Source organism: Plecotus auritus, assembly GCF_963455305.1.
Source record: "Plecotus auritus genome assembly, chromosome: 1".
In the NCBI taxonomy this organism is placed as follows: domain Eukaryota; kingdom Metazoa; phylum Chordata; class Mammalia; order Chiroptera; family Vespertilionidae; genus Plecotus; species Plecotus auritus.
In genome coordinates, this window is record NC_137770.1 from 38,653,959 (window position 1) to 38,679,341 (window position 25,383).

The 25,383-nt window shown below is 39.4% G+C and overlaps 1 protein-coding gene across 5 annotated transcripts in view; it reads right to left on the reverse strand.

Annotated features, from left to right (window-relative positions):
* DAAM1 (dishevelled associated activator of morphogenesis 1) overlaps positions 1-25,383 on the reverse strand; it is a 181,938-nt gene that overhangs the window by 151,290 nt on the left and 5,265 nt on the right. Inside the window, exon 2 of one of the 5 annotated variants that reach the window (XM_080671981.1) lies at positions 14,993-15,067. The exons of the other annotated variants lie outside the window; for them this stretch is intronic. The gene's annotated coding sequence lies outside the window, so the exon portion shown is untranslated. The remainder of the gene's footprint in view (positions 1-14,992; positions 15,068-25,383) is intronic. 5 annotated transcript variants of the gene reach the window in all.

Below are 25,383 nucleotides of genomic sequence, written 5' to 3' on the forward strand. Positions count from 1 at the left end.
TCAGACAGGCTGCCTCTCTGAGTTTACTGTGGTCAGTAATAAAAAAGGTGCATGTAAAATTAGGAAGAGCCAGTTTTCCACTCCCCTCACCCATGAGAACCAGGCTTTTTCAGGTAGTCTTCTTTCTCCCAAGACCAGGACAAACACAATGCCAGGTGAACAAATATGTATTGAAGATCAGTTTTTTAAAAATTGAAAACTGCTAGAAACTTCCATGGCTATTTTAGAGAGTTTGGGAAGGTGTATGAACTCTCAATCTGGTCAAAGCATGGCTGGGCCACAAACAAGGCAAAAGAAATATACGTATATGCATTGTATATATTTAGAATTCAGTGCTTTATAGTTCCAACTGATATCATTAAGCCAAATACATTAACTACTGCAGAAATTACACAATTGGTTAGGCAACAGAAAACACGTCAACTGTTATCCTAATCTTAAATTCTTCATGGTGATATGAAATTGACCCTTGAAATTGATGTACTTAAAATCTTGTTTTTGTCTAATCTAAAATATAAGCTTAATAAAATGGTAGGCAATTTGCATGGTGTAATAAGTAGGCAGGTGTTCAAACCACACACCCCTATACACATACACCCCCCCAACCTCATTTTAATGGAAGCAAGATATAGATTTGACAGAGATAATACAAGACTCACTGAATAAATGTGCCTAAGAGGACTTTGAAATGGAGAGAAACTAGGAACATGGGGTCCTCTCCTGACTTGAGTAAAACATTCAGTGAATTCTTAGAGGAAGTATGGCTAGTCACTGCTCAAGGAGATCAGCTAAAACAGCACTGGAGAGGCCCTAGGGACCAACACTCACCTAGACCCTACCTGAAAGTAATGAACTCTACCCACAAGGAGAGTGTCAAGGGCTCAAACTAGGTATGCGAATGAAAATCTGGAGAGAATCTACCCTTGCAAACAAATATCATTCATCAAGTTCTGCTCTGCAAGAATAAAAACGGGTGGGATGTGAGAGAGGCAATCATAAGAGGCGGGCCTTCTCTGTTACAGTGGTTTCAGCAGGCAAAATCACTTGCTTATTGTCACTATATGACCAAAAGTAACCAATAGTGCCAGGACACAGTAGGATTGTCATATTTATATACTGACATAAAAAAGCCTACTCCCCTAGTGGGCTGCCCAGAGCACAGAAGATGGGGTTTTATCTTAGCTGATGCACTGTGCCACTTACGGAATCTCCAGACTTGACTGCCATGGTGATTATAAAAGGTCCTGTTATTCTTAGCTCAGATGGTAAATTCAAACATAACCGCCTGTTGCAGGCCTTTAAGAGCCCGAGCGGCTCCGGCCTGCAGAAAGCATGGCCTGTGGCAGGCCTGCCAACGGCCCTGAGCCAGCTGACCAGCATCCAGTCACCGTTTCTTTTCCAAACACCAACTGAACAAACCTTGATTCAGCTCTTAAGTTACGCTCTGGTGAAGAACAGCGCAGAGGAAGCACCAAGAGAATGATTTTAGAGAAACAAATCTGGGCATAAACCAAGTCCATGTTCCCGTGGAATTATTAATAACTCAGGGGTCCTTTATGTTTGTTTGAACCCTCCATGTCTAGCTGAGGAAAATACATATTTCTTTTTTCTCCTCGGGGAGAATAAAAGCAGGAAAGTAAAATTCCTGGTAATGTCATATCCAGTCAAACAGGAAGGTTTGTAGGCTCAAGGCTGAAAGGTTTCCAGCGTTATGCTGAGCCAATCTGAAAATAATTTATTTGATTTTCATTTCTTTCATTTCCTCCAAATTATCATTCAACTCCATGCTCCCACACCTACCAAGACAAGAGGAAATATTTTGTAAACATAATAAAAACACAGTGTTTAGGAAACACCTGAGGTGTGGAGAAATTGAAACACTCATTCATTGCTGGTGGGAGTATAAAACAGTGCAGCCACTTTGGAAACCATTTGGCAGTTCCTCAGTGTTAAACATAGTCTCCATATGCCCCAGAAATTCTATACTTAAGGTATTTACCCCAAGAGGATTGAAAACATATGTTCACACAAAATTATACACACATGTTGACAGTAGCATCATTCATACTAGCCAAAGAATTAAAACAACCTAAATGTGAATAAATTCACAAAATGTGGTATATCCATACAGTGGAATATTATTTGGCAAAAAAAAAAGGATTAAGAACCAATACATGCTATGACATGGATGAACTTTTGAAAACATTACTAGAATACTAAATGAAAGAAGCCAGTCACAAAAGTCCGTATATTGTATAACTCTATTTACATTAAATGTCCAGAATAGGCCAACCCATACAGACAAAAAGCATATTAATGATGCTTGGCTGATGTGGCTCAATTGGTTGAGTGTCATCCTGTGTACCAAAAGGGCACCAAGTGATTCCTGGGCAGGGCACATGCCCAGATTTCAGGTTTAGTCCCCAGTCCAGGTGCAATTGGGAGGCAACCAATAAATGTTTCTCTCTCCCTATCCCTTCTTATTTTCCTGAAATTAATAAAAACATGTAATTTTTTAAAAGCATATTATTGCCCTAGCCAGTGGGGTTCAGTGGATAGAGCATCGGCCCATGGACTGAAGGGTCATGGCTTCAATTCCGGTCAAGGGCACGTACCCCAGTTTCAGGCTCGACCCTGGCTGGTCGGGGTGCATGCAAGAGGCAACCAATTGATGTCTCGCTCTCACATCAATGTTTCTCTCTCTCTGTCTCTTCTCTTCCTTTCTAAAAATCAATGGAAAAATATCCTCAGGTAAGGAACAACAACAACAACAACAAAAAAGCATATTAATGGTTGCCTGTGATGCGGACGGGGTGGGGGAAGATGGGGTACACAGATGACATCTAATGCCTATAAGTTCCTTTTTGGAGAGTTGAAAATGTTCTAGGATTAGATTGTGGTGATGGCTCTACAACTTCGTGAATAAATCAATGGAAACAGAAAAAAACTAATTAACTACTCTAAAATAGGTGACTTATGTATGTGAAATATACCTCAATAGCACAGCTGAGGGAGGTAGGGAAAAAAGAAGGAGGGAGGGAGGGAATTCAGACTTAAAATGTCTCACTTGGAATGGTCATTATTCTTCTCAGGATTTTATGTTTTTTGTTTTTACTTTTTATCTTTCTATAACCATAGACTCATCCTTGGGGAGAAAAAAAAAGTACAGAAAAGTCTCCTGCATCCCCCCTTAGTGATATCTTATGTACATTATCAAAGGAAATTGATATTGACACATTACAGTTAACAAGACTCAGATTTCTAGGGGTGCCTTTTTAAAACAACTTCTGGGTCAGAATCCTTGAGGTTACCCTCCTTTTACTTGAAACAGCAGTCACTTTGGTTGTGATTATCACAAGCTAATCAATAATTCCAGTGCCACAGATACAAGCAGTGGACATTTTAACATCTCCCAGTTCCTAATTTGCCTTGGGAAAAAACTAAGTTACCATTAGTGAAATATGTCCACCAAAGCACATTAAGTTCATATATACTTTAAGGGTCCTTCTAACTCATTATGTTGCTCACCACACTTTTTTCCTGGCAGAGAACTGGGTGAGTCTTTCTGTAGAGTGGTGTTGATGACATGCTGTGACAACTAAAGTTTGCGTACAGTCTTTCCTTAGGTGGATAAAGAATTTGCAATCAACCATTCTAGCTCATTCTGAAAGAAGAGAGACTTAGAAGGCTGACAAATGAGAGGAAAATATCTCCCAGTAAAAATAGCAAATAGCTTTTTAATTTCCATGTGGGAAATGACAAGAAGAAATCCCTGCTCAAGTGAAGTCTTTCACTAAGTTCCCAAAATCTCCTTTACATCTCAGCTTTATGACTTAGAAGCAAAAATTACTGCTCAACTGTCTAATGATCAGATGTCTGATGTAAGGCTTTCCTGTGTTTTCTTTCTTCCTTTTACATTATTTTTTTTAAAAACTTATTTTAGAGATAGAGAGAAAGGGGGGAGAGAGAACAAGATTTGTTGTTCCTCTTATTTATGCATTCAATGGTTAATTCTTAGATGTGCCCTGACTGGAAAGCGAACCTGCAATGCTCTAATCAACTGAGCTACCCGGTCAGGACTCTTCCCTTTGTATTCTTAACTTTCGCTCTTCTGCTTTAGTAAAAAGTGAGGTGGGCCAGAGAAAGTCATTTCTGATGATGAGAAACAGGAGGCTGAAAATATTGACTGAAGTGAAATGTTTGGCTTTCCCACAGTTAACAGAAAAGTGTTTCTATACAAGATGACCTTCCTGAGGAGGGTGAGCAAGCAGGCAGCCTGGCAGGGGTCTTCGGGGGCAGTCAGCACTACCTAGGCCCTACCAACCAAGAAGAATATAAATGGGAAACACTTAACACCCCACACCCAGGTGTGGAGATGAGATGGACACAGCAGCCTCTGCAAACTGTCACCAGACACTGTTGCGTTATTCTGGATCACCTGGCCCAAACGTCCAAGTGAGGTAAGCAAGTCCTAGGAATCACACTGAGCTTTGGAGGGACTTTTGGCTTCATGCTAAAACCTTAGGCCACCAAAAAAAAAAAAAAAAAAAAAAAAAAAAAAAAAAAAAAAAGTAGCCCAGACCAGGCAGGCATGATATCTTGTTGGCATGTTGATGTAATAATGGCAATAGGTGAGCACTGCAGAGAAGTGAGCCCTGAAGTTGTGCTTTGATAAACGGTGAAATCCAGGAAAGAGACCAAAGGCTGCTTGGACAGTGGTTAAAATAAGGTCAAGGTAAAGCATGCCACAAAGACAATAGGGAAGGACACAGCACTGGGAGAAAAGAAAGAGGAAACTGTCTTCTGCCCATGGCATAGCTCTTTACTGTTTTATAAGAAAATCAAGTTTAAAAAGAAAGGTTTCACCATCCCTCCACCCATGCCAAAAAGTGAGAGAAGCCCACACCCAAACAAGACAACCATTTACAAATATGTACAGCACATAACCTTTTATTCAAGGGTGGAACAGATTTGAATCCCCTGGTATTACAACGCAAACAATTTTTCTTTCCATATAAGCATGTGCTGCTCTCTCAGCTGGTGGTGGTGTCAGCTTACATCCTCCAGGGGTTCCATGAATAGCAGCTCAGGTAGAGAGATGAAGAGTGGCCTGTAAGTCGGACAATCGCGCTCTTCATCCTGGTTATTTTAATAGGGTAACCCTGAAACACTGTGTAAAATGGGAAGGTGGGATTAGCAGTGGTTTTCAATATTTTTTAAGCTGTGAAATCTTTTATCCAAATGAAATCTCATAAAGAACCCCAATATATAATAGTTTGAAGCAGACAGGGTGGTTAAAGCTGGAAGAGGGGGGACAATGGGGAAGGGGGTCTCCCATGAGGCACTTGGTAGAATTGAGACTCTACAGCACATAGTATGAAAATCACTGAGATCTCTTAAAACAAAAACTTCATCCTGCCCTGGCTGGGTTGTTCAGTTGGTTAGAGTGTCATCCCAGTATGTCAAGGTTGTGGATTCGATCCCTGGTCAGGGCACATACCAATGAATCATAATTAAGTGCAACAACAAATTGACACCTCTCTCTCTCTCAATCAATAAATAACTTTTAAAAAAGAATGCATTTTAAAAATAAAAACAAAAAAACTTCACCCTACTTAAAAAATTTAAACTGAAACCAAGGAGAAAAAAAAGACAAAGTGGTATAGAGTAATGGTTTCTAATGCCTGAGTCTTGTTGTTGGGAGTGGAAAGGGGTGGGAAGGTATCATTTATAAGCATGTAAAATGTCTCATAAATATGTATGCTCATTTAAAAAAAATGAATTCCGATATTGTGATTAATAAAACTAAAATCCATTTAAGTGTAACTGAATTCATAGTCCTGTGGGAATCTATAGTTTCTTTTTAAATTAAAAAGGAATCATCACATTGTGAACCACTACTAAAGAGAAAGCAACAATACTCCACCTGAATTAAACAATGTAAGTAAATCCCCTTAAGAGAAGTTACAGTGGGCTTTTTTATTTTAAAGATTCTACTTCCAACAGTGTACATCTAGTTAGATGCCTTTGTCGCTTTGAGAAGGATTCTGAGGCCATGTCCGGGCAGGAAAGAAATGTCATATTAGATAATCCTATCTAATAAAGAGGTAATATGCAAATTGACCATCACTCCAACACACAAGATGGCCACCACCATGTGGTCAAAGATGGCCGGCCCCATGTGGACACAAGATGGATGCCATAAGATGGCCAGCAGGGGAGGGGCCAGGCCTGCAAGGGAGGGGAGTTGTGGGCGATCAGGCCAGCAGGGGAGGGCAGTTGGGAGGGACCAGGCCAGCAGGGGAGGGCAGTTAGGGATGACCAAGCTGGCAAGGGAGGGGAGTTAGGGGTGACCGGGCCTGCAGGGGAGGGCAGTTGGGGGGACCAGGCCAGCAGGGGAGCAGTTAGGTGTCAATCAGGCTGGCAGGGGAGTGGTTAGGGGGTGATCAGGCTGGCAGGCAGAAGCAGTTAGGGGCAATCAGGCAGGCAGGCAGGCAGGCGAGTGGTTGGGAGCCAGCAGTCCTGGATTGTGAAAGGAATGTCCGACTGCCCGTTTAGACCTGATCCCACTGGGCAGTCGGACATCTCTCAAGGGGTCCCAGATTGGAGAGGGTGCAGGTTGGGCTGAGGGACACCCCCCCGCCATGAATTTCATGCACCGGGCCTCTAGTCATTAGATAAACACTGCATGCCATGGCTTTGGAGGGAATAGGAAGTGAGAGAGGGGACACATAGATCTGACATTCAGGGCTTTGTCAGATAATCATCTGAGATGCAATGGTCAGGAGATCCGAGTTCTAACTCTGATTCTGTCATCACACTAAATTTATCAGTAGGCAAATAATTCATTCCAGGTTTCAATTGTGCCAGGTCTAAAAAGGAGGCATCCTGACTTCTGATTCAGAACAGAATCAACTCAGACATTTAAAGGAATACTACATTCCTTTAAAAACCACTGGAGACACAACAAAACTGTCACAGAACTGGTGAGCTAACCTCTCCATTTTACAGGTGAGGAATTTGAAATCCAAAAGATTGTTGGCCAAAGTCATACAAGTACATAGCTGGCTAAAGAATCAGCACTGCCGCCCTAGCTGGTTTGGCTCAGTGGATAGAGCGTTGGCCTGCAGGCTGAAAGGTCCCGGGTTCGATTCCGGTGAAGGGCACATGCCCTAATTGCTGGCTCAATCCCCAGTAGGGGTTGTGCAGGAGGCAGCTGATCAATGAGTCTCTCTCATCATTGATGTTTCTATCTCTCTCTTCCCCTCCCCCTTCCTCTTTGAAATCAATAAAAATATATTTTAAAAAATTAGCACTGCCTGCTGGAGAGTTTTCTACAACTTGAGTCATAACATGTAGTTTGAAAGTTTGACTTAATTACTATTAGTTCTCCTTGGGATACTTCATAATATAAGGGCTTTTTGGTTTGATCCTATAAAAAATACTTCAAAAAAGTTCATGCCTCTCAACTAGATTGTACTAAATAAATTATTGCTATAAAATAAACCTATACTTTGTCACTTTTAAGCTTAGGTATTAAAAATGTTTCTTCAATAGAAAACAAGGTAACTTATACATTTGAGTTGCTCAGTAAATACAAACCAAATAATAGTTGCCAATCTCAGTAGAAAATTAATGATAGCCTACAAAATGTCAAAGTTTGACCTACTTAGGAGCAGCCCCTTTAAAAAGTTAAACCTAAATAAAGAACATTACAAAATGTGAATTGATTGGTCATAGTCAACCTAAAATTTTTATAATAAGAATTAACAAAGGATGGGAGAATCAGAAAATAACAGAGCAGTTTTTTATATTTGTCTGATTCCTTACTTAGAGAGGCATTTGGTACTCCCCACCCACCCCCCTCAAATCAATGCATGGCTTTTATTGCATCCTTAAAATATCACACAAACAAGTCTGAGGAATCATCTGCCATCTTGCTGAACAACTTAGATCTTATTGGTTAGCCTGCTGAACTAGCTGTTCCTTTTTTAGAAACATAGATAGCATCCAAAATTTTTCTGATATCCTTGTTTTTAACTGTTTTGGCTTACTGAATCAAAGCAGCTAAATTTGATACAAGTTCAATGTCGTTTCTTTCAGGAATTAACTCATCTTTCTGGGCTTGAGATACTGAACAAGCCATGCCTGACTGACCTCATCCGAACCCTGCAGATATATTGTTCGCCCAGGAAATTTCTGACTTCAACAAAAGAACCATTCTCCGGAATAACGACGCTGATGAGGAAGTGAGCTCACAAAGACCTCATCTTGAGGGAAGCCCAATGTAACACACTTTGGTCATGTTGTGTACATGACTGCAGAGTGCAAACAGTCCCTTTCAATTTCCCCACCATTTGTCAACCAGAGCCTCTTTTTCTTTCCAAGGAGATTGAGTTCTACATTAATGTGATTGAAGTCCCTCCGCAGGTGCCTCTAGGGCCCTTCACAATAACTGTGCATCTGTCAACATTTTCTAGAATGTCTGATTGCTGAGAACAGTCTTCACCTTCGAAGTAGAGGTGGCAAAAAGAGGGCATTTGGTACTCTTGGAAATTCTGCTCTGTCAGTCTGGAGTAAGGACCAAGATCCTAAGGAGAAGGTCACACTTTTGCACTCTCCTCCCGGAAACATCAATTCACGTCTTCCTAGCCTGGAAGAATAAATATTTCAGGCGATCGGTTGGTTCCCAAGCGCCATTCAAGTCACAAGTGGTTTGCCTCATAAAATTGACTGAGGGAGCTGGTTTGGCTCAGTGGATAGAGCGTCAGCCTGCGGACTGAAGGGTCCTGGGTATGAATCTGGTCAAGGGCACATGCCTGGGTTGTTGGCTCGATCCCCAGGTGTGGGGCACAGGAGGCAGCTGATCAATGGTTCTCTCCCATCATTGATGTTCTTATCTCTCCCTCTCCCTTCCTCTCTGAAATCAATAAAAATATATTTTAAATAATAAAATTAAGTAAATAAATAAATATGGTACTATCCTAACAATCTGTACATCCTTAGGTCAAACCACATCTCCCAATAAATGCACAGGGACTGCCTGCCAACACTCGCCTTAAAGAAAGCTCCATAGGATGTGTTGTGCATTTTGTTTGTTACTCTTTGAACCAAGACAGATAGCCACTGCACATCAAAGGAGTTCCAGAAAAAAAAAAAAAAAAAAAAAAAAAAGAAGAACAGAGCCATGGTAACATTGACTAAGCGGTCTTCTCTAAAATGTGCTGGAAAACACTGCATTATGTTCTATTATTAGGTTACCATAATCATCTAAAATTAGTTTCAAAACATGAACCTTTTTTATTTTCTGTCTAAATGAGAACAAACCTAAAGCACTTAAGGTACGTGGAAACCCATTTCCGTCACAATATTTACTTATGTTGATGACACGAAGGCAACTGGGCCATGAGGAGTACAGCGTTTTTCTAACATAGGGTGCTGTACAGGCCATGCTTTAAATATTTTAGCTAAGCATCTGAGTATCTGTTTTACAATACATTTCTAAAGAAAAAGAACTGGGTATAACATTTCTTTTATCACATAAACCATTCTAATATAAACTTTTGTCTCCCTCCTCATAATATTTGGATTATTTCATTGTTCTACCTCCTATTTTTCCAAACATGTTCAGTCCAACGGAAAAACTACATATCATCTCCCTGTTCTATCTGCCTTCAGAAATGCCTTCTCTGCAGCAATCTCATTATCAGCAGAAAAGCCACATATAGTAGGAAAACCACTGAGGCAAACTCCACAAAATGCAAACTGGCCATAAAATGACAGGAGCTGACCTAAGGTTTCCCTCCAGATAATGAGGAAAGGGCTTGTTAAGATAATTAAATTTGCAAATCTGCAGCCAGAAACCCTTAATCACAGAGAAATATTTTGGTAATTTTAAATGTGCCCAGAGGTCTCATAAGTTTCCTTCTAATGGATTCCATGATTGTTTACTGCATTTATGAAAAGTTTTGATAGCTTCATATTTGCAGTGCTAATTAATTTATTTTATGATCTGTTCAAAACATTGAGATTTAAACAGATAAATGGGTAAATAGGCCACTTGAGAAAGAAAGGAAAAGTACAAATAGCATGGAGAGAAAAAAAGATTTTACAAAATTTTTAAATGCAAATTAAAATACAATGTGATAGCACTTGTCAGTTGCTCAGTCACAGATAATTGTAAGGTAATTCTCAGCATAGATATGGGTGAAATGAAAGATGCTTTAACACCCTAATTCAGTGTCAACTGGCAAAACCTTTCTTGAGGGCAATTTGGCAGTACTTACAAAAAGCTTTAAAATTATATAGCTTTTGATCTATTAATTTCATTTCTAAGAATGTATCCTAAGAAAATAATCTGAAATATGAAAAAAATGTTCATTAGTTTTTAATGAAAAAAAAATTAGGAAAATGATTACCCTATACTGCACATAAATTAGAAATAAATGCCACCATCTAAGAAATTTATTAACAGTTTTAATAACCTTATGACCCATTAGGATGGCTACTATGAAAAAAAACAAAAACCCAGAAAATGACAAATATTGGTGAAGATGTGTACTTTTGTTGGTGGGAATGTAAAACTGTACAGCAGATTCTCAAAATATTAAAAATAGAACTACCATATGATCCAGGCTCTAGGTATATCCCCACCTTCCATATCCAAAAAGACTGGAAGCATGTTCTCAAAGAGATGCTAGTATTTGCACACCCACATTAATAGCAGCATTATTCACAATTGTCAAGAGGTGGAAGCAACCAAATGTCCATCAGTGGGTGAATAGATAAGCAAAATGTGGTATATACTAGTATATACAACAGAATACTATGCAGCTTTAAAAAGGAAGGAAATCCTATCACAAGCTACAAAATGGATGAACACTGAAGACTTTATGCTAAGTAAAATAAGCCAGTCACAAAAGGACAAATACTGTATGGTTCCACTTATATAAGGTATCTAAAGTAGTCAAATTCATAAAGAGAGTAGAATGGTGGTTACCAGGAGATACGGGAAGAGGCAAAGGAGGAATTGGTATAGACACAGGGGCCCTCAAACTACGGCCTGCAGGCCACATGCGGCCCGCCGAGGACATTTATCCGGCCCGCCGGGTGCTGCTGCCTGTCCTGCTTAGCAGCCGACTCATCCCGGGGCCGCAGTGAGCATAGGAATTTGTTCATAGTTTTTTTTTAAACTATAGTCTGGGCCTCCAACGGTCTGAGGGGCAGTGAACTGGCCCCGTTTAAAAAGTTTGAGGACCCCTGGTAGAGTTTCAGTTCTGCAAGGTGAAAAGGTTCTGGAGATCAGTTTTACAACAATGCAAACATGTTTAATACTATTGGACTGTATACTTAATAATGGTTAAGATGGTAAATTTTATGGTATTGTTTTTTACCATAATAAAAAGTTATAATAACGTTAAAAATGCTATAAGAACATTTTGTTGGGAAAAGGATGCAAAAGAGTGCAGATAATATATAATTTAAAATATTTTTTGGCCCTGGCCAGGTACCTCAGTTGGTTAGAGCTTCGTCCCAATATTCCAAGGTTGCAAGTTCGATCCCCAGTCAGGGCACATATAAGAATCAACCAATGGCCGAAACTGGTTTGGCTCAGTGGTAGAGCATCAGCCTGCGGACTGAAAGGTCCCAGGTTCGATTCCGGTCAAGGGCATGTACCTTGGTTGCGGGCACATCCCCAGTAGGGGGTGTGCAGGAGGCAGCTGATCGATGTTTCTCTCTCATCGATATTTCTAGCTCTCTCTCCCTCTCCCTTCCTCTCTGTAAAAAAATCAATAAAATATATTTAAAAAAAAAAAAAGAATCAACCAATGAATGCATAAATAAATGAGACAACAAATCAATGTTTCTCTATTTACCTACCTTACTTTCTTCTTCCCTTTCTCTCTCTCCAAAAATCAATCAATAAATAAAATTAATATATAACTAAAAATATTTTTAAACTTCATAAAGATATTTTCCCATGATATTAACCTTATTTGCCTCCTTTGTGAGATTTTTCTCTACTTCCTTATATTTTCCCCATTTTTTCACATAGTAACCTATACTGATTTTTATAATCAAATAAAATAAGTTTCTGAGTTAATAGTTTCAGAATAGCCTTATAAATTTCCCATGCTGAGCAGGCCAAAATTTGTCAGAGAAGGGACTACTTTTAGGGAAAACCCCAAGCTTTAGGTATGCCCAAAAGAGATTACTAAGTATCTTTTCAGTGTAGTGCTATTTGTGGTGGAGCAGGTTCTCCAGAAATAACCTTCTTTTTTTTCTTTTCCCTAGGCCAATCCTATCTAATAAAAGGGTAACATGCAAATTAACTATCACTCCATCACAAAGATGGTGGCGCCCATAGCCACAAGATGGCGGCACCTAGTCCTCTCAGCCCCGCCAGAGTCCCCCAGTCCCGGGGGGCTGCAGCTGAGAGTGGGTAGCATTAGCGCCTGGCCTGGCGGAATGCTTGCTTTATCACTGCAGCAATGAGGCAAGCATTCCACCCTGGCCGTGGATGGACCTCTGGCCAGGCTGGGGCGCGGATGGGCCTCTGGGCTGCAGAGAGCCTCTGGGCAGTGGGCGCGAAGCGGCCAGGCCCCGCAGAGAGCTACTGGTGCACGAATTCGTGTGCAGGGCTACTAGTATCTATATAAGAAAAACTATAAAACTCTGATGGACAAAATCAAAGAACTAAATAAATGGAGAGATATTCCACATATTCATGGATAAAACTCAATGTTGTCACGATGTCAGTTTTTCCCAACTTGCCACACCATGTTTCCATATTGTCTATGACTACTTTTCCTATCACAATGGAAGAATTAGTTGACAGGGACAGTATGGCCCACAAAGCCTAAAATATTTACTATCTGGCCCTTAACAGAAAAAGTTCTGTACTCTGTATTCTAAGCTATTATGCTCTTAATTAATATTTTAATTCTTTCAACCCAAAGCTATTTTTTCCTCCCAAACAAAATTTAAAATAATCTCTTCTATTTTCTTCGAATGGCAGTCATACAAAATTCTTCTCTTAAAACAATATTAAGTGTTATACATTTAAAAATATAATATTTAACAGTGAAGATTTAAACTATAAATCATCTTCTTTGAGGACAAAGGGCATATCTTTGGAGAGCCTACATTATGAAATTACTAGCAAAGCCCTATTACGAAAAAGCAATTATTTCACAATGTTCACAATTTTTAAAATATGGCTATTTTCCAAGACTCAGAATTGAAACACCTTCTTCCTTAAGAATTTTCCCCCATTTTATGGAACTAAAACCTGATTTAACAAAAACACTTAGGCCAAAGAAGTAAACAAATCCAAGTGTTACTTAATAAATCTGCACTGAGTGGCCAGATTATTATGATCTCTGAACACATAATAATAATAATCTAGCCACTCAGTGTGTATGTGTATGTGTGTGTGTGTGTGTGTGTGTGTGTGTGTGTGTGTGTATATATATATATATATATATATATATATATATATATATATGAGGCCCGGTGCATGAATTCGTGCATGGGTAGGGTCCGACCAGCCTCGCCATGGGGAGGGGACATGGGCAGTTGGCCAGCCTTCCTGCTGGTCGAACTCCTGGTCGAGGGGACAATTTGCATATTAGCCTTTTATTATATAGGACAGTGGTCAGCAAACTCATTAGTCAACAGAGCCAAATATCAATAGTACAATGATTGAAATTTCTTTTGAGAGCCAAATTTTTTAAACTTAAACTTCTTCTAATGCCACTTCTTTAAAATAGACTCGCCCAGGCTGTGGTATTTTGTGAAAGAGCCACATTGAAGGGGCCAAAGAGCCGCACGTGGCTTGCGAGCCACGGTTTGCCAACCACTGATATAGGATATACACTGAGTGGCCAGATTATTATGCGTTCAGAGATCATAATAATCTGGCCACTCAGTGTATATGTTGTGTATTTTCTATAAGATTTTAAATGGCACTAATTCATACACTCTAAGTACATAACACTTAGATTGCTCTCAATACAGTTGTGAAAAACCCAACATACTTGCTCTACTCCCAAATGTTTTTCCAATTATCTATACACAAATAGATTTAATAAATTTTATCTATACATTCTATTTCCCAAAGAAGCTTTTCTATCTCTAGTGATCAGATAAGTCCATAGTATTAATTATTTTCATCTTAACTAATTTACAGGAGACAGAGAGAGAGATTTGTACCATGAAGTCCAGTCTCTAAGACAACCCTATAAGACAAATAGGGTTATCTTCATAAGTAATTTGCAAGGAAAAATCCTTCATGGATTTGACTTAAGGGACATATCAAAAACTGTAACATATGAAACTTATTGAAATCCTGATTTGAACACACTTTTAAAAAAGTAAAGGGTAAATTTGAAAACTGATGAGATGTTCAGTAAGTTTAAAGAAATAATATAAAAATTATTATAGGTCTGATAGTGGTATTTTAGTTATGTTTTTAAAGAGAGTCCTGATTATTTTGGACATAATTATAAAAAGGTTTACAGAGAAAATCATAAGATCTCTGGAATATACTTTAAAATAATCCCAGAGTTGATGAAAAGTAGTTGGTGGTAGAAATGAAAGATTAGTCATGAACTGATAACTGGTGAAGCTGAGTATATGGAGGATTCTCACATTGTCTATACTAGTAATTCTTACTACTGTGTTGGAAATTTCCAAGAATAAAACTTTTTTAAAAATCTTCATGTTTACTCTACTTAAAACAAAAAAAGTAGGGATGAAAAGCAGTTAAGTCTGATGGGAGTCATTTGAGGAAGACCTGAGTGGATCCTGAAGCACGTTTGTGAGGTGTCTTTCAATTTAGGATTTTCGATGTTCATCTTAATAATCATCAAAGTCTACTTGGCATAATTCCTGTTATCTGGTATCATAGGCTGAACTTTGAATAGAGCCTGTGAATATGATAAGATATCACTCCCCTGGTTATGTTATTATATAGTCAAAGGGAGATTACCTGGGTTAGCCTGATCCAAGCTGTTGCCCCAGCTGATTGCAGAGAAGAAAGTCAAAGAAGTGTGTTCCAGCTAGTCTGGAAGAAAGCAAACATCAATGTATGAACTGCCAGTGTGGACCACATGGCATGGAATGTGGGTGGCCTCTAGGAGCTACTAATAAAAGCAGTCCCTGGCCAACAGGTAGCAGTCCTCAGTCCTAATGCCACAAGGAAATAAATTCTGCCAACATCAGCCCATGCGCCCCAGGTGAAAACTGCAGCCTTGGGTGAAGCTTGAGTTTTAGCCTGGTGAGACCCTGAGCAGAGAACCTAGCCGAGCATGCCCAGACTTCTGACCTGGTGAAGTTTTAAGCCACTACAATTGTGGCAATTCATTACTCAACAATAAAACTAATATGACTGGATAAGCATCTTATACCTCATAGAACCACAGTACCTCAAAGCCTACCTACTACCGCTTCATACAAGTTTATGATCCACTGACATCAAATGAGTCCCTAAACATCCAGCAATTTAACTTTTCATGCAGTGTTTCTCAAAGGATCATGAATCCAAATCTGAGAAACTTTGAGCTACATAATACCTTGTAAGTGAAATATTTCTTTTCTAACACACATAGTTAGCTTTACAGGCTAGATTACATACTTGAGTGCTTTTTACGGTGTAAAGGCTCATACAGTAGGAAAATCCTACAAAATATCAAAAGGAACAAGTTTAAAACAAAGTGTAACTAAACCAAATGTATCACCTAAACCTTAGCCCACCATCACAGCAGGTATAAAATAGTGCAAAGCTTTCTATCCTTTAATACCTACCCTAGCTCACAATTAAGAGGAATAAGAAAATTATAAGCCAGATTCTACTACAAAAATTTCTTTATAAGTTTCCCATGTCTAAAGTGGTCCATAAATTTGAAAGAATTATCACAACCATTATTATGTCCATGATATACAACTATTTATTTAGAGGACAAAATTGAGATATACATGAGGTAAAGAAATGAAAAAGTAAATCATAGATATTATCCCTAAGGTCTAAAATTGTGTTTTTAAAGTTTAACTTAGTCTGACTCCTTTTTTTAAAATAACAGCTTTATTGAGACATAATTCACATACCATAAAATTCATTCATTTAAAATGTAGAGTTTAGTGGGTCTTAGTATAGTAGTCCAACCCCCTTCCCTTATTTTCAGTTTTGCTTTCTGTGGTTTCAGTTATTGGCAGTCAACCATGGTCTGAAAATATTAAATTTCCCGAACCACTGACATCATCTGCTCCTGACATTCAACCATCAGCATGGCTCAGATGATCCAGGATCACCCAAATCAGATGATCCTCCTTCTGACAGATCCTCAGAAAGTGGCTACATCACAATGCGTAATCGTTCACCTTACTACATTCTATCACTAGGCATTTTATCATCTTCTATCATCACAAGGTGAGTACAGTACAATAAGATATATTGAGAGAGCACCCAATTCACATAACTTTTATTACAGTACATTTTTTTAATTATTCTATTTTATTATTAGTTATTGTTGTTAATTTCTTACTGTGCCAAATTTATAAGTTAAACATTATCATAAGTATGCATGTATAGGAAAAAACATTGTATATTAAGGTTTGGTACTATCTATGGTTTCAGGCATCCTCTGGGGGACTTGAAACATATCCCCTGTGAATAAGGGGGGGACAAGTGTATATCCACACACCATGTAACCATTACCACAAGTTTTAGAATATTTTCATTACCCTATTGCCAGGAACCAATTCCAGCATGTCATAATTACAAGAGTTTCATCAAAAGGTTGATGAGACTTGGGGGCTCAATAAGGGCTGAGCCACATAGGTAATCATCTGTTGGAACGGCTAAAAAGCATCTCCCCCAAATCTGAATAGGATAATCATTTGCTGCCAGACAGCTCAGAGCATCTCAATCTACATGTTATTGCCTCCTGTTGGCCAAACACCTTAACGGCTGTAGGCTATTCCCCAATCTGACAATGCTTCTGTAAACCCTACCCTTTGAAGTGTATTACCTCCACCTTGCCTTAGGACAATTTGTGTTAATAAAAAGCACTGGGTCCTGAGTCAAGGGGAAGTCTTTAGCTCCTTTAGCTGAAGCTCCTCTGACTCCCAATGCATTTCAAAATTATCTTTCATCCTTGGACTCCTTATTGAATCTACACATCAGCTTCTTTCTCCAGATTGCTGAAAACCCTTCATAATGCTGGGACAGGAACCCCGGCATTACCCTATGAAGAAACCCTGTGTTCTATCTTTCTTTTTATTTGTCATTCTTTCTTTATGCCATGCCATGCTAACACATTTTTCTCTAGCACTAGAAACACTGGCCATCTGAGACTCAAAATCAGCATTTATGAAAGGAAAAAACAGAGGGTAAAAGATTTGATCTACTGTAAAACAAATATTGGAAAAACTGTGATTTGGGATTGTAGAGTATTGCTTCCTATTACTAATGCGGTGACCATCCCTTTGAAAAACACAAACATGATCCAAATAAGCAAAACATGAAACTACTTGCCAGTGAAAGCAATGAATCTTTCATTGGGAAGACTCTTCAATGCAATTTGTTTGTTTCAGAAGCTAATGACAGAGGATGATCTGAGCTTTATTTAAGTAAAACAAGAGTTCTATATTCCAAAGAAAAAAATCTGGGATTTTAAAACAGCATTCCAAAATGTTTACACCCAACATTTAAACATTTTTTAACATGCTAAAATGAATGAATCATGTTTTCAAATGTTGCTCGATGAGATAGTCCATAAAATGCCCAGTATATTTTCCCCTAAAACTTAGTCCTTTGCCTCTGCTATACTTGATAGAAATCTGGATCTGAAATTCTAAGCAAAATCCGAGTGAAATGAGCCATTTTATTCATTTTCCATCGTTGGTAGTTGTAACTCTGGGACTCTGTAGTCCTCCACGGTGGCACATGGCATACAGGGGTGGGCAAACTTTTTGACTCGAGGGCCACAGTGGTTCTTAAACTGGACCAGAGGGCCGGAACAAAAGCATGGATGGAGTGTTTGTGTGAACTAATATAAATTCAAAGTAAAGGAGCGGAGGGGAGAGCAAGAGAACCCTCCGCTCTTTCGGCTCCACGGGCCGGATAGAACAGCCGAACGGGCCGGATCCGGCCTGCGGGCCGTAGTTTGCCCATGGCTGGCATAGGCTAAAGGACACTTACAGGAAACAAATCTACCTCATGTTTATGAAACCAGAGAGAAAAGTCTGGTCGGAAATTCCCTGAGTTAAACTTAGCTTTGAAATGTTTAGGTCCTTCCTAGGATGTAGATTTTTCTGGAATAGAAGCTGATACTACTCTCCCACCTATTTTACCTCAAGGGCACTCAAGGTGTTGGCCATATGTGATAGGGTGGTTTCTGCTTCCTTATCTTTTAAACAATATGTTAATATACAAATTGAATCCTCTCAGAGAAGCATCTTGAAAAGTAGATAACTTCCACAAGTTTTTCAGTAAAGCCTGCCAAAAAATAACATAGCTTCAAGATTATTAGAAGCATTCAGTTCCATGTATCAGATAATACACACTACACCACATGTAAAGAGTAAAAGAGTAATCCTTTTCACAAATTCAAAATTCTAGAAAAGTAAAAAAACAAAAACACACAAAAATACCCCACATATTCAAGCCAAAAAGGATGCAAAATGTTTAAAAACAAAAAATTTAACCAGCCAGCCATCTGGGCCCAGCATACATTCCCAAATGAAAGGTCATTTGCACTTCCCACTAGTTTTCAGTCCTAGTTAAGTATCAGAATTACCTGGGGAGCTTGAAGCCCAAACCCCAGATCTCACTGAATCCCTAGGCATCTCTTTCTAAAATCTGCCAAAATTCTGGTGTACATTTGAGATGCAGAACCAACACATAGCCTTCGGGAAGAGGCACGGATCCCTTCCGAAGTCCCACCTCTGCCTCTAATAAGGCACTCTGGTTTACCTTTTAACTGAAACTGTGCTTCCCCAAGCATTATCTTTGCATTAGTTGCTCAAGAACTGAGATTGGGTTGGTTAATTGAAACTTCACAACATTCTCCCTTTGTACACTAAAAACCTTATCAACGTTTTTCTGAGAGCAAGGCAAGTTTGAGTGTTGCCAAAGCCCAAGTTTTAAAGAGATTCTTGTTTAAGGGTGAGAAAAAAAATGGAATGTCACTCTATTAATCCTTTTCAGAGTTCTTCCCACGCTGCTGATTTAAGGCTCTTTTTTCTTTTTTTTAAGCATTTGGCCTTTGGCAATAATGACAGAGATGACCTTTTCCTTATCCAAAGCTTCATCTTCCTTACCCACAGATAACATTACTGATCTACCAACACAGGCCATGGGCTTCAAAGTTGTTTACCCACTAGCTCTGGTGGGTTTGCTCTGACCCAGCATCAGTGTCTCACAATCCCCTGTTGTGACCAAGGACATGTCCTTAAAATGTGGCTAGCCTCCCAGGCAGTGGTCATGGAAGAATGGAGAAGTGACCCCAAAGGGCCTAATCCACTGACCTTTACTTTGCTCTAACCAACTGCCCAAATAAATAAAAACAGCAGGGTAGCTCGGTTTCCCAGATGAATTCCAATTTATCTCTAAATATCCAAGCTTGGTCCAATGTTTAAAGTTCTCAGACCATTCCAAATCTGTCAACTGGTTCTCACTGAGGCTGATTTTGCCCCCAGGGGACATTGGGCAATGTCTAAAGACATTTTTGGTTGTTACAAATGGGGGAAAAGTTGCTATTGGCATCTAGTGGGTAGGGGCCAAGGATGCTGCTAAACATCTTACAATGCACAACACAGCCCCACACAACAAAGAATTATACAGTCTAAAATGCCAATAGTGCTGGGGTTGAGAGATCCTGGATTGGGTCATTTGCCAACCTACTGCTGGATAAATGTTTGAAGAAGATTCTCATCACAATTTAATGCAGTTTAAAATAGGGATCACAAACTCAAATGCCTTCAAGGGCTAACGAGCTAAAGAAATATCACATAAATAAAGTGGCTGTGTATGAGCCACTGGGGTGGGGTGAGGTCTGCGACAAACCAGAGTGAAAATGCTCAGTAAAATCATTCCATTTTAAGAATAACACAGTGCTGGCCAAACAAAACATGACAGCTGGCTACATCCATCCTGGGTACCACTGATGGTCAAACTGTGGTTTAAAGAGAATTATCAATTTAAATAGAACTAGATGATCACTCAAATACACTGTCTAGCGGCCTCATCACATGGACCTTTCTGAAAGTCAGCACTGGAGGAGGTAACTAGAAGCTATTCAATTAAGGAAAACAGACTACAGATCCAGTCTTGAGGGTTCAGCTCCAGCCAAGAACAGGGTCTCAGGTACATTGTGCTAAGAGCAGGGGCCAACTGATCTCCATTCTAGGGAAACCCAGTGGGTAGTACGCCAATGTTACACAATGCCACATAAGTGAGGTCATTTTAAGATGGTACCTTTCACATAAAATTTTCAAATTTTCACCGTGTTCCACAGATGAAGAAAGAGGCCCAGAATGTTTAAAACTGCCAATATTGCCCTGGCAAGTTTGGCATAATGGATAAAAGTTGGCTCAGTGGATAGAGTGTTGGCCTGTGGACTGAAGGGTCCCAGGTTCAATTTCGGTTAAGGGACATGCCCAGGTTGCGGGCTCGGTCCCCGATAGGGGCCATGCAGGAGGCAGCCGATCAATGATTCTCTCTCATCATTGATGTTTCTATCTATGTCTCCCCTCCTCCCTGAAATCAATAATAATATTTTAAAAAATAATAATAAAAGTGCCGAGTACCCAAATCTTAATCTAAAATCAACTGGTTTCTTTTTCCTCTGTTCTATTGCAAAGCAGCAACCAAAGGTAAAGGGATTTCATTCAAGGTGTCAAGCATTCCTGACTAAAAACAATCTACCAACACAAGTTATATGTTAAATTTAAACCTACTTAGCATCCTCTTCTTTCCTCATCAGAAAAGTCATTAACACACTTTCTCAAGTCAGTGTTTTACATCTCTTTCCATATAACAGAAAAATTCAAAGCCGGTTAAATATCCCCAGCCCTCCTTTCAGATCAGGAGGTAGGAGGAAAGCCAAGTCAGCAGGAACTCAAGAAGGAAGCGCCATCTGAATATCCCCACGTGTATGCATGCTTCTGCTGGAGGAATTCCTGGCCTGAAGAGACAGTATAAACAAAGGCAATCCAGAGGGAAACAAATGATAAGATAAGTGAAACCCAGTAACTCCCTCTGTCCTCCCTTCCACGTACTTCCTCCAACTTGTTCCATCAGAAAAACAATCTGAGCGCTGGAGAATTAAAATGTAAACCTTCCCCTCTCTGCTGCCACAAGCTCCCCATCCTAAGTTAGGAGGTTCAGGGGAAAGATGTGTTTCTTCGTAATGTCAGAGACCGTGGCTCCCCTTATATGGAAACTGGCAGCCTGGGGACAGCGGCTCCCTTTGCCCACAGGGAGACGAAGAGAGCCGACTGGCAGCAGTTCCATGGTCCTCCACACTCAAATTACAATCCAAGGAGTGTAGTAGGAAAAGGTGGAGTATGGAAGAAAGGAAGCCTCAGTCATAACCTCAAAAGAAACTGGGTCAAACAAAAAATAACATATTTTTAAATCATCTCTTAGCAGAGATTGTCGTAGGCAAGGCAGTTTCTTGCTACAGTTCCTGGAACTTCTGTAGTTGGAAGTGTCACCTACTCACAGAACATCAAGCCCCAAATGGTCATAGAGGTTTTCCAGTGCAATCCAATCTCTATTCCTAATGTTTAAAACACAAAAATATAATGACAGGCTATTCATTTAACTTTCTGAAAACATGATGCAATCTCAGCTGAGCTTCAACTCCAGCACAATTCATTCCACACTCTGACTTTAATTTGAATTACCATTGAGTGCTGAGCAATGGGAGGTAGGGGTATGGTGGAGAGGGGTGGGCACACCTCTAATGCAATCACAATTGCCACACACAAACAGAATAAGAAACAAACAAACGTTATTATTGTTTCTTTGGCCATCATCATTTAAATCAAATAACAACTACTATTATAGGGTAACTGTACTAGTAAATGCATTTAAACAAAATCCTAAATAATTTACCTTGGATAGCACCATAGGACATTTTCCGTATCCACAATTTCACCAACTATTAAGAGTAAAATAGTGCAAAAAGGTCCTTCAAATGGTTAAATTTGTTCATTTCATTTTCTTTAACTTTTTACAATAAGTTGTCAGGATTTAGGAGGGTGCCAAGTCTCACCTTGTCACAGAACTGCAGGTCCTAAATTAAGTCGTGTTTAGACATGTCACTACTTGGTTTTACCAAATCTCTATGAAACATACAAATTTATTCCTAGACACATATGAACAATCTGACTCCCTCGGTGAATGATGGTGACCACCATCCCTCCCTCTTCTAAGGTGCATATCTGCAGAAGCTTTATGAAAGAATAGTGAAGCCCAGAAGTGACACCGAAACCACTAATGACTTCAGTCACACCCTCAAGAAAGGGAAAAGCAAGGCTTATAGGACTTTGACAGTTTTAGGAAATGTCCCCTAGTCTTGACCCAGTCATGATACCTGTCAGAGCATATAGTTCCTTAGCAAACTGCCAGCAAAGCCTTGCCTCTAACTCATGGAGTCTGAAAAAATTAAGACCCCTACACACATCAGTTCAGTTTATAACATGGCACCATCTTTTGCCCCTAGTGGTAATGACTATGCACTGATATATCCAGGGTACTATCTACTCTCCTTTGTAGCCAAGAGCATGATGAGTTAAAAAAAAAAAAAAGTTGACTAGGATTACAGGTACAGTTTGTGGCTCCAAAACAAGTCAAACTAACCCATGCCCTTGACCTGGTTTGTACGTCACTAACAAATTGAGCTTAGCCAACAAGCCAGAATATTAGAACCCGTCTCAAAAACAAAAGATGGACATCTGTATTGCCCACACAATGGCCATTGCTCAGATGTGGGCTATCTACTTTTGGAAGTCTAAATTCAGAAAGTCCATCAGATGGGCAACATTTGCCAAACTCACAGATTTTTTTTTTTAGAAATGAAAAGGACAAAGACCCATTTAATAGGTGACCCTAATTGTGTACCTGGGAGAAACACAAGTAACCTTCAACTCTAATTCTGGTGCAATATATAGAACAGAATGAGCTCAGGTTGTTACTAAAGGTGAATGACATACTTAGAAAGTGTAACAAGATGAATGAAAAAATAAAAAGTTTCTGAAATCAATGTCTGGTGAATGAATATTACGTTTGAGTAGCCTAATGACTAACAAATCTTTTGTTTTTATTGTCCTTCCCTTGCAATATGCTGTTAGGGCATAATTTTCCTATTATTTCCCTGAATGACACAGTTCATGTTTTAGTGAATTGTCTTCATTAATTATTGTCAAAGTGGCACAATATTCAGTTTTAAGCCAAAAGGAAAAGATCTATTGTAAGTCAGGAAATTGCACCAACTACACTGGAACTTGAACTTGCTTCCCTAGTTTTCCACACTAAATTCACAATAGTGACTGTGAATTAAAAGAATTGCAATTGTATATTTGGCACCAAATCTGTTCCACTGTAAAAGTAAATAAAAGTCTTTCTTCTAAGGTGGAAAAAAACAGTTTAATATCTAAGAATACCCAATATTGGGTTACATGTTTGACTACTGCTAGAGTTTTCATTATTTTCTTTTCAAAAAAGCTTTTACAATGTACATTAAAAGACAACAGGGAAGAGGGAAGCTAAGAAGTTATGGAAGTCTTAACTCTCCAGGCAGGCTCTGTGGGCCTGTTCTGGATAAGGGATTCAGATAAGGGATTCAGCCTACTGAGAGGTTATCTCAGTTAATAAAGAGGGACTAGACTGGGAAGGCTCCAAATAGATTTGGAATATAAGAGCATTTCCTTTTTAAAATAATTTGCCTATCATTCACATAGCAAACAGAGGGGAGTTCAAAAGTTTTATCACTCAAATAAACAAATGCACCATTTTTAATTTCATGCAACATTTCCAGAAAAATCAGACTATAAGATACCGTTAAGTGTAGAGGCATTTTTACCCTCAATCAACCCAGCATTTATTGACCTAGCACTACCAGTATGTTAGAATTAAGAGATGTAAAGGAAGTTGTGGTTCCCCCAACTGGATGGAGAGAAAATAATATAATATGTAGGAAAACTAAAAGCAAGATAAGAGTGTAGGATGTAAAGAACTAGACTGCCTGGTTTAGTTCTGGGTCCCTAACCTGATCTGCTACTTATGCCAGTTGTGTGACTTGAGCTAGGCAAATTCCTTAACTTCTTCATGCCTCAGTTGCCTCACCTGTAAAATGGTGATAATAGTACCTACTTCACAGAGTAGTTATGAGGAACCAATGGTTAAGCTCGTATCAAGTATTAGGAAGAGCTTGGCACAAGGTAAGCACCTCATATACCTGGACTATTAGTTACACATTAGCTGTAAGTGTTAAGTTGTGTGGTCAGGCTATGGGCTCTGAGAAGAAAGGTGGTGAAAGCTGAAGGACAGTCAGGGAAGGCTTCCTGGAAGCTGTGGAACTCCAGCTAGATCTGAAAGCACAGGTAGAATTTAGACACTCAGAAGAGTGCACATTCCAGGTGAGGGAAGCCATTACTGCAGATGTTCAGATAGAGGAAAAACCAGGCGTGCTTAATTATCAGCAAGGAAAATAAGCTCATCAGAGTTGCTGAGGATGAATTTGGTAACAGTTTAATGGGGGGAAGGGAGTTCTGTATGCTTGTTGCTGTGCTCCTAGGATTTCCCATTTAAATCGTTTTTAGACATGTGTACTATGCAAACTCTGAAATGCTCAGTTCTCTGTTCCTGGAATAGTGGAAAGGATGCCAGAAAATAAAAAGGTAAACACTTTTTTTTTTTTTTGCTGCAGAAATAGTCTGCTAGAGTGGAATGTAGGTCACCAAAATCAACTTGCATCTCATCATCTGTTTCTCTTTCAGTGGGGGTACTAAGTGGAGGCTTGGAGGAATCTAGAGGTGGGGGACAAAGATAATCTTCAATTCTAATTTCTACCAGCAGCTCTCGGACGCTCTAAACACAATCCACATAAAAAGGCAGTACACTACCTAGCCAGTTTGCTCAGTGATTAGAGCGTCATACACACTGAAGGGTTGAAGATTCAATTCAGGTCAAGGGCATGTACCTGGGTTGCAGGCTTCATCCCCAGCACCAGTGGGGGGAGCTCAGGAGGCAACCACTCGATGTGCCTCTTTCACATCATGATTCTGTCTCTCCCCCTCCCTTCCACTCTCTCTAAAAAAAAAAAAAAAAAAAAAAATCAACGGAAAAAATATCCTGGGGTGAGGATCAACAAA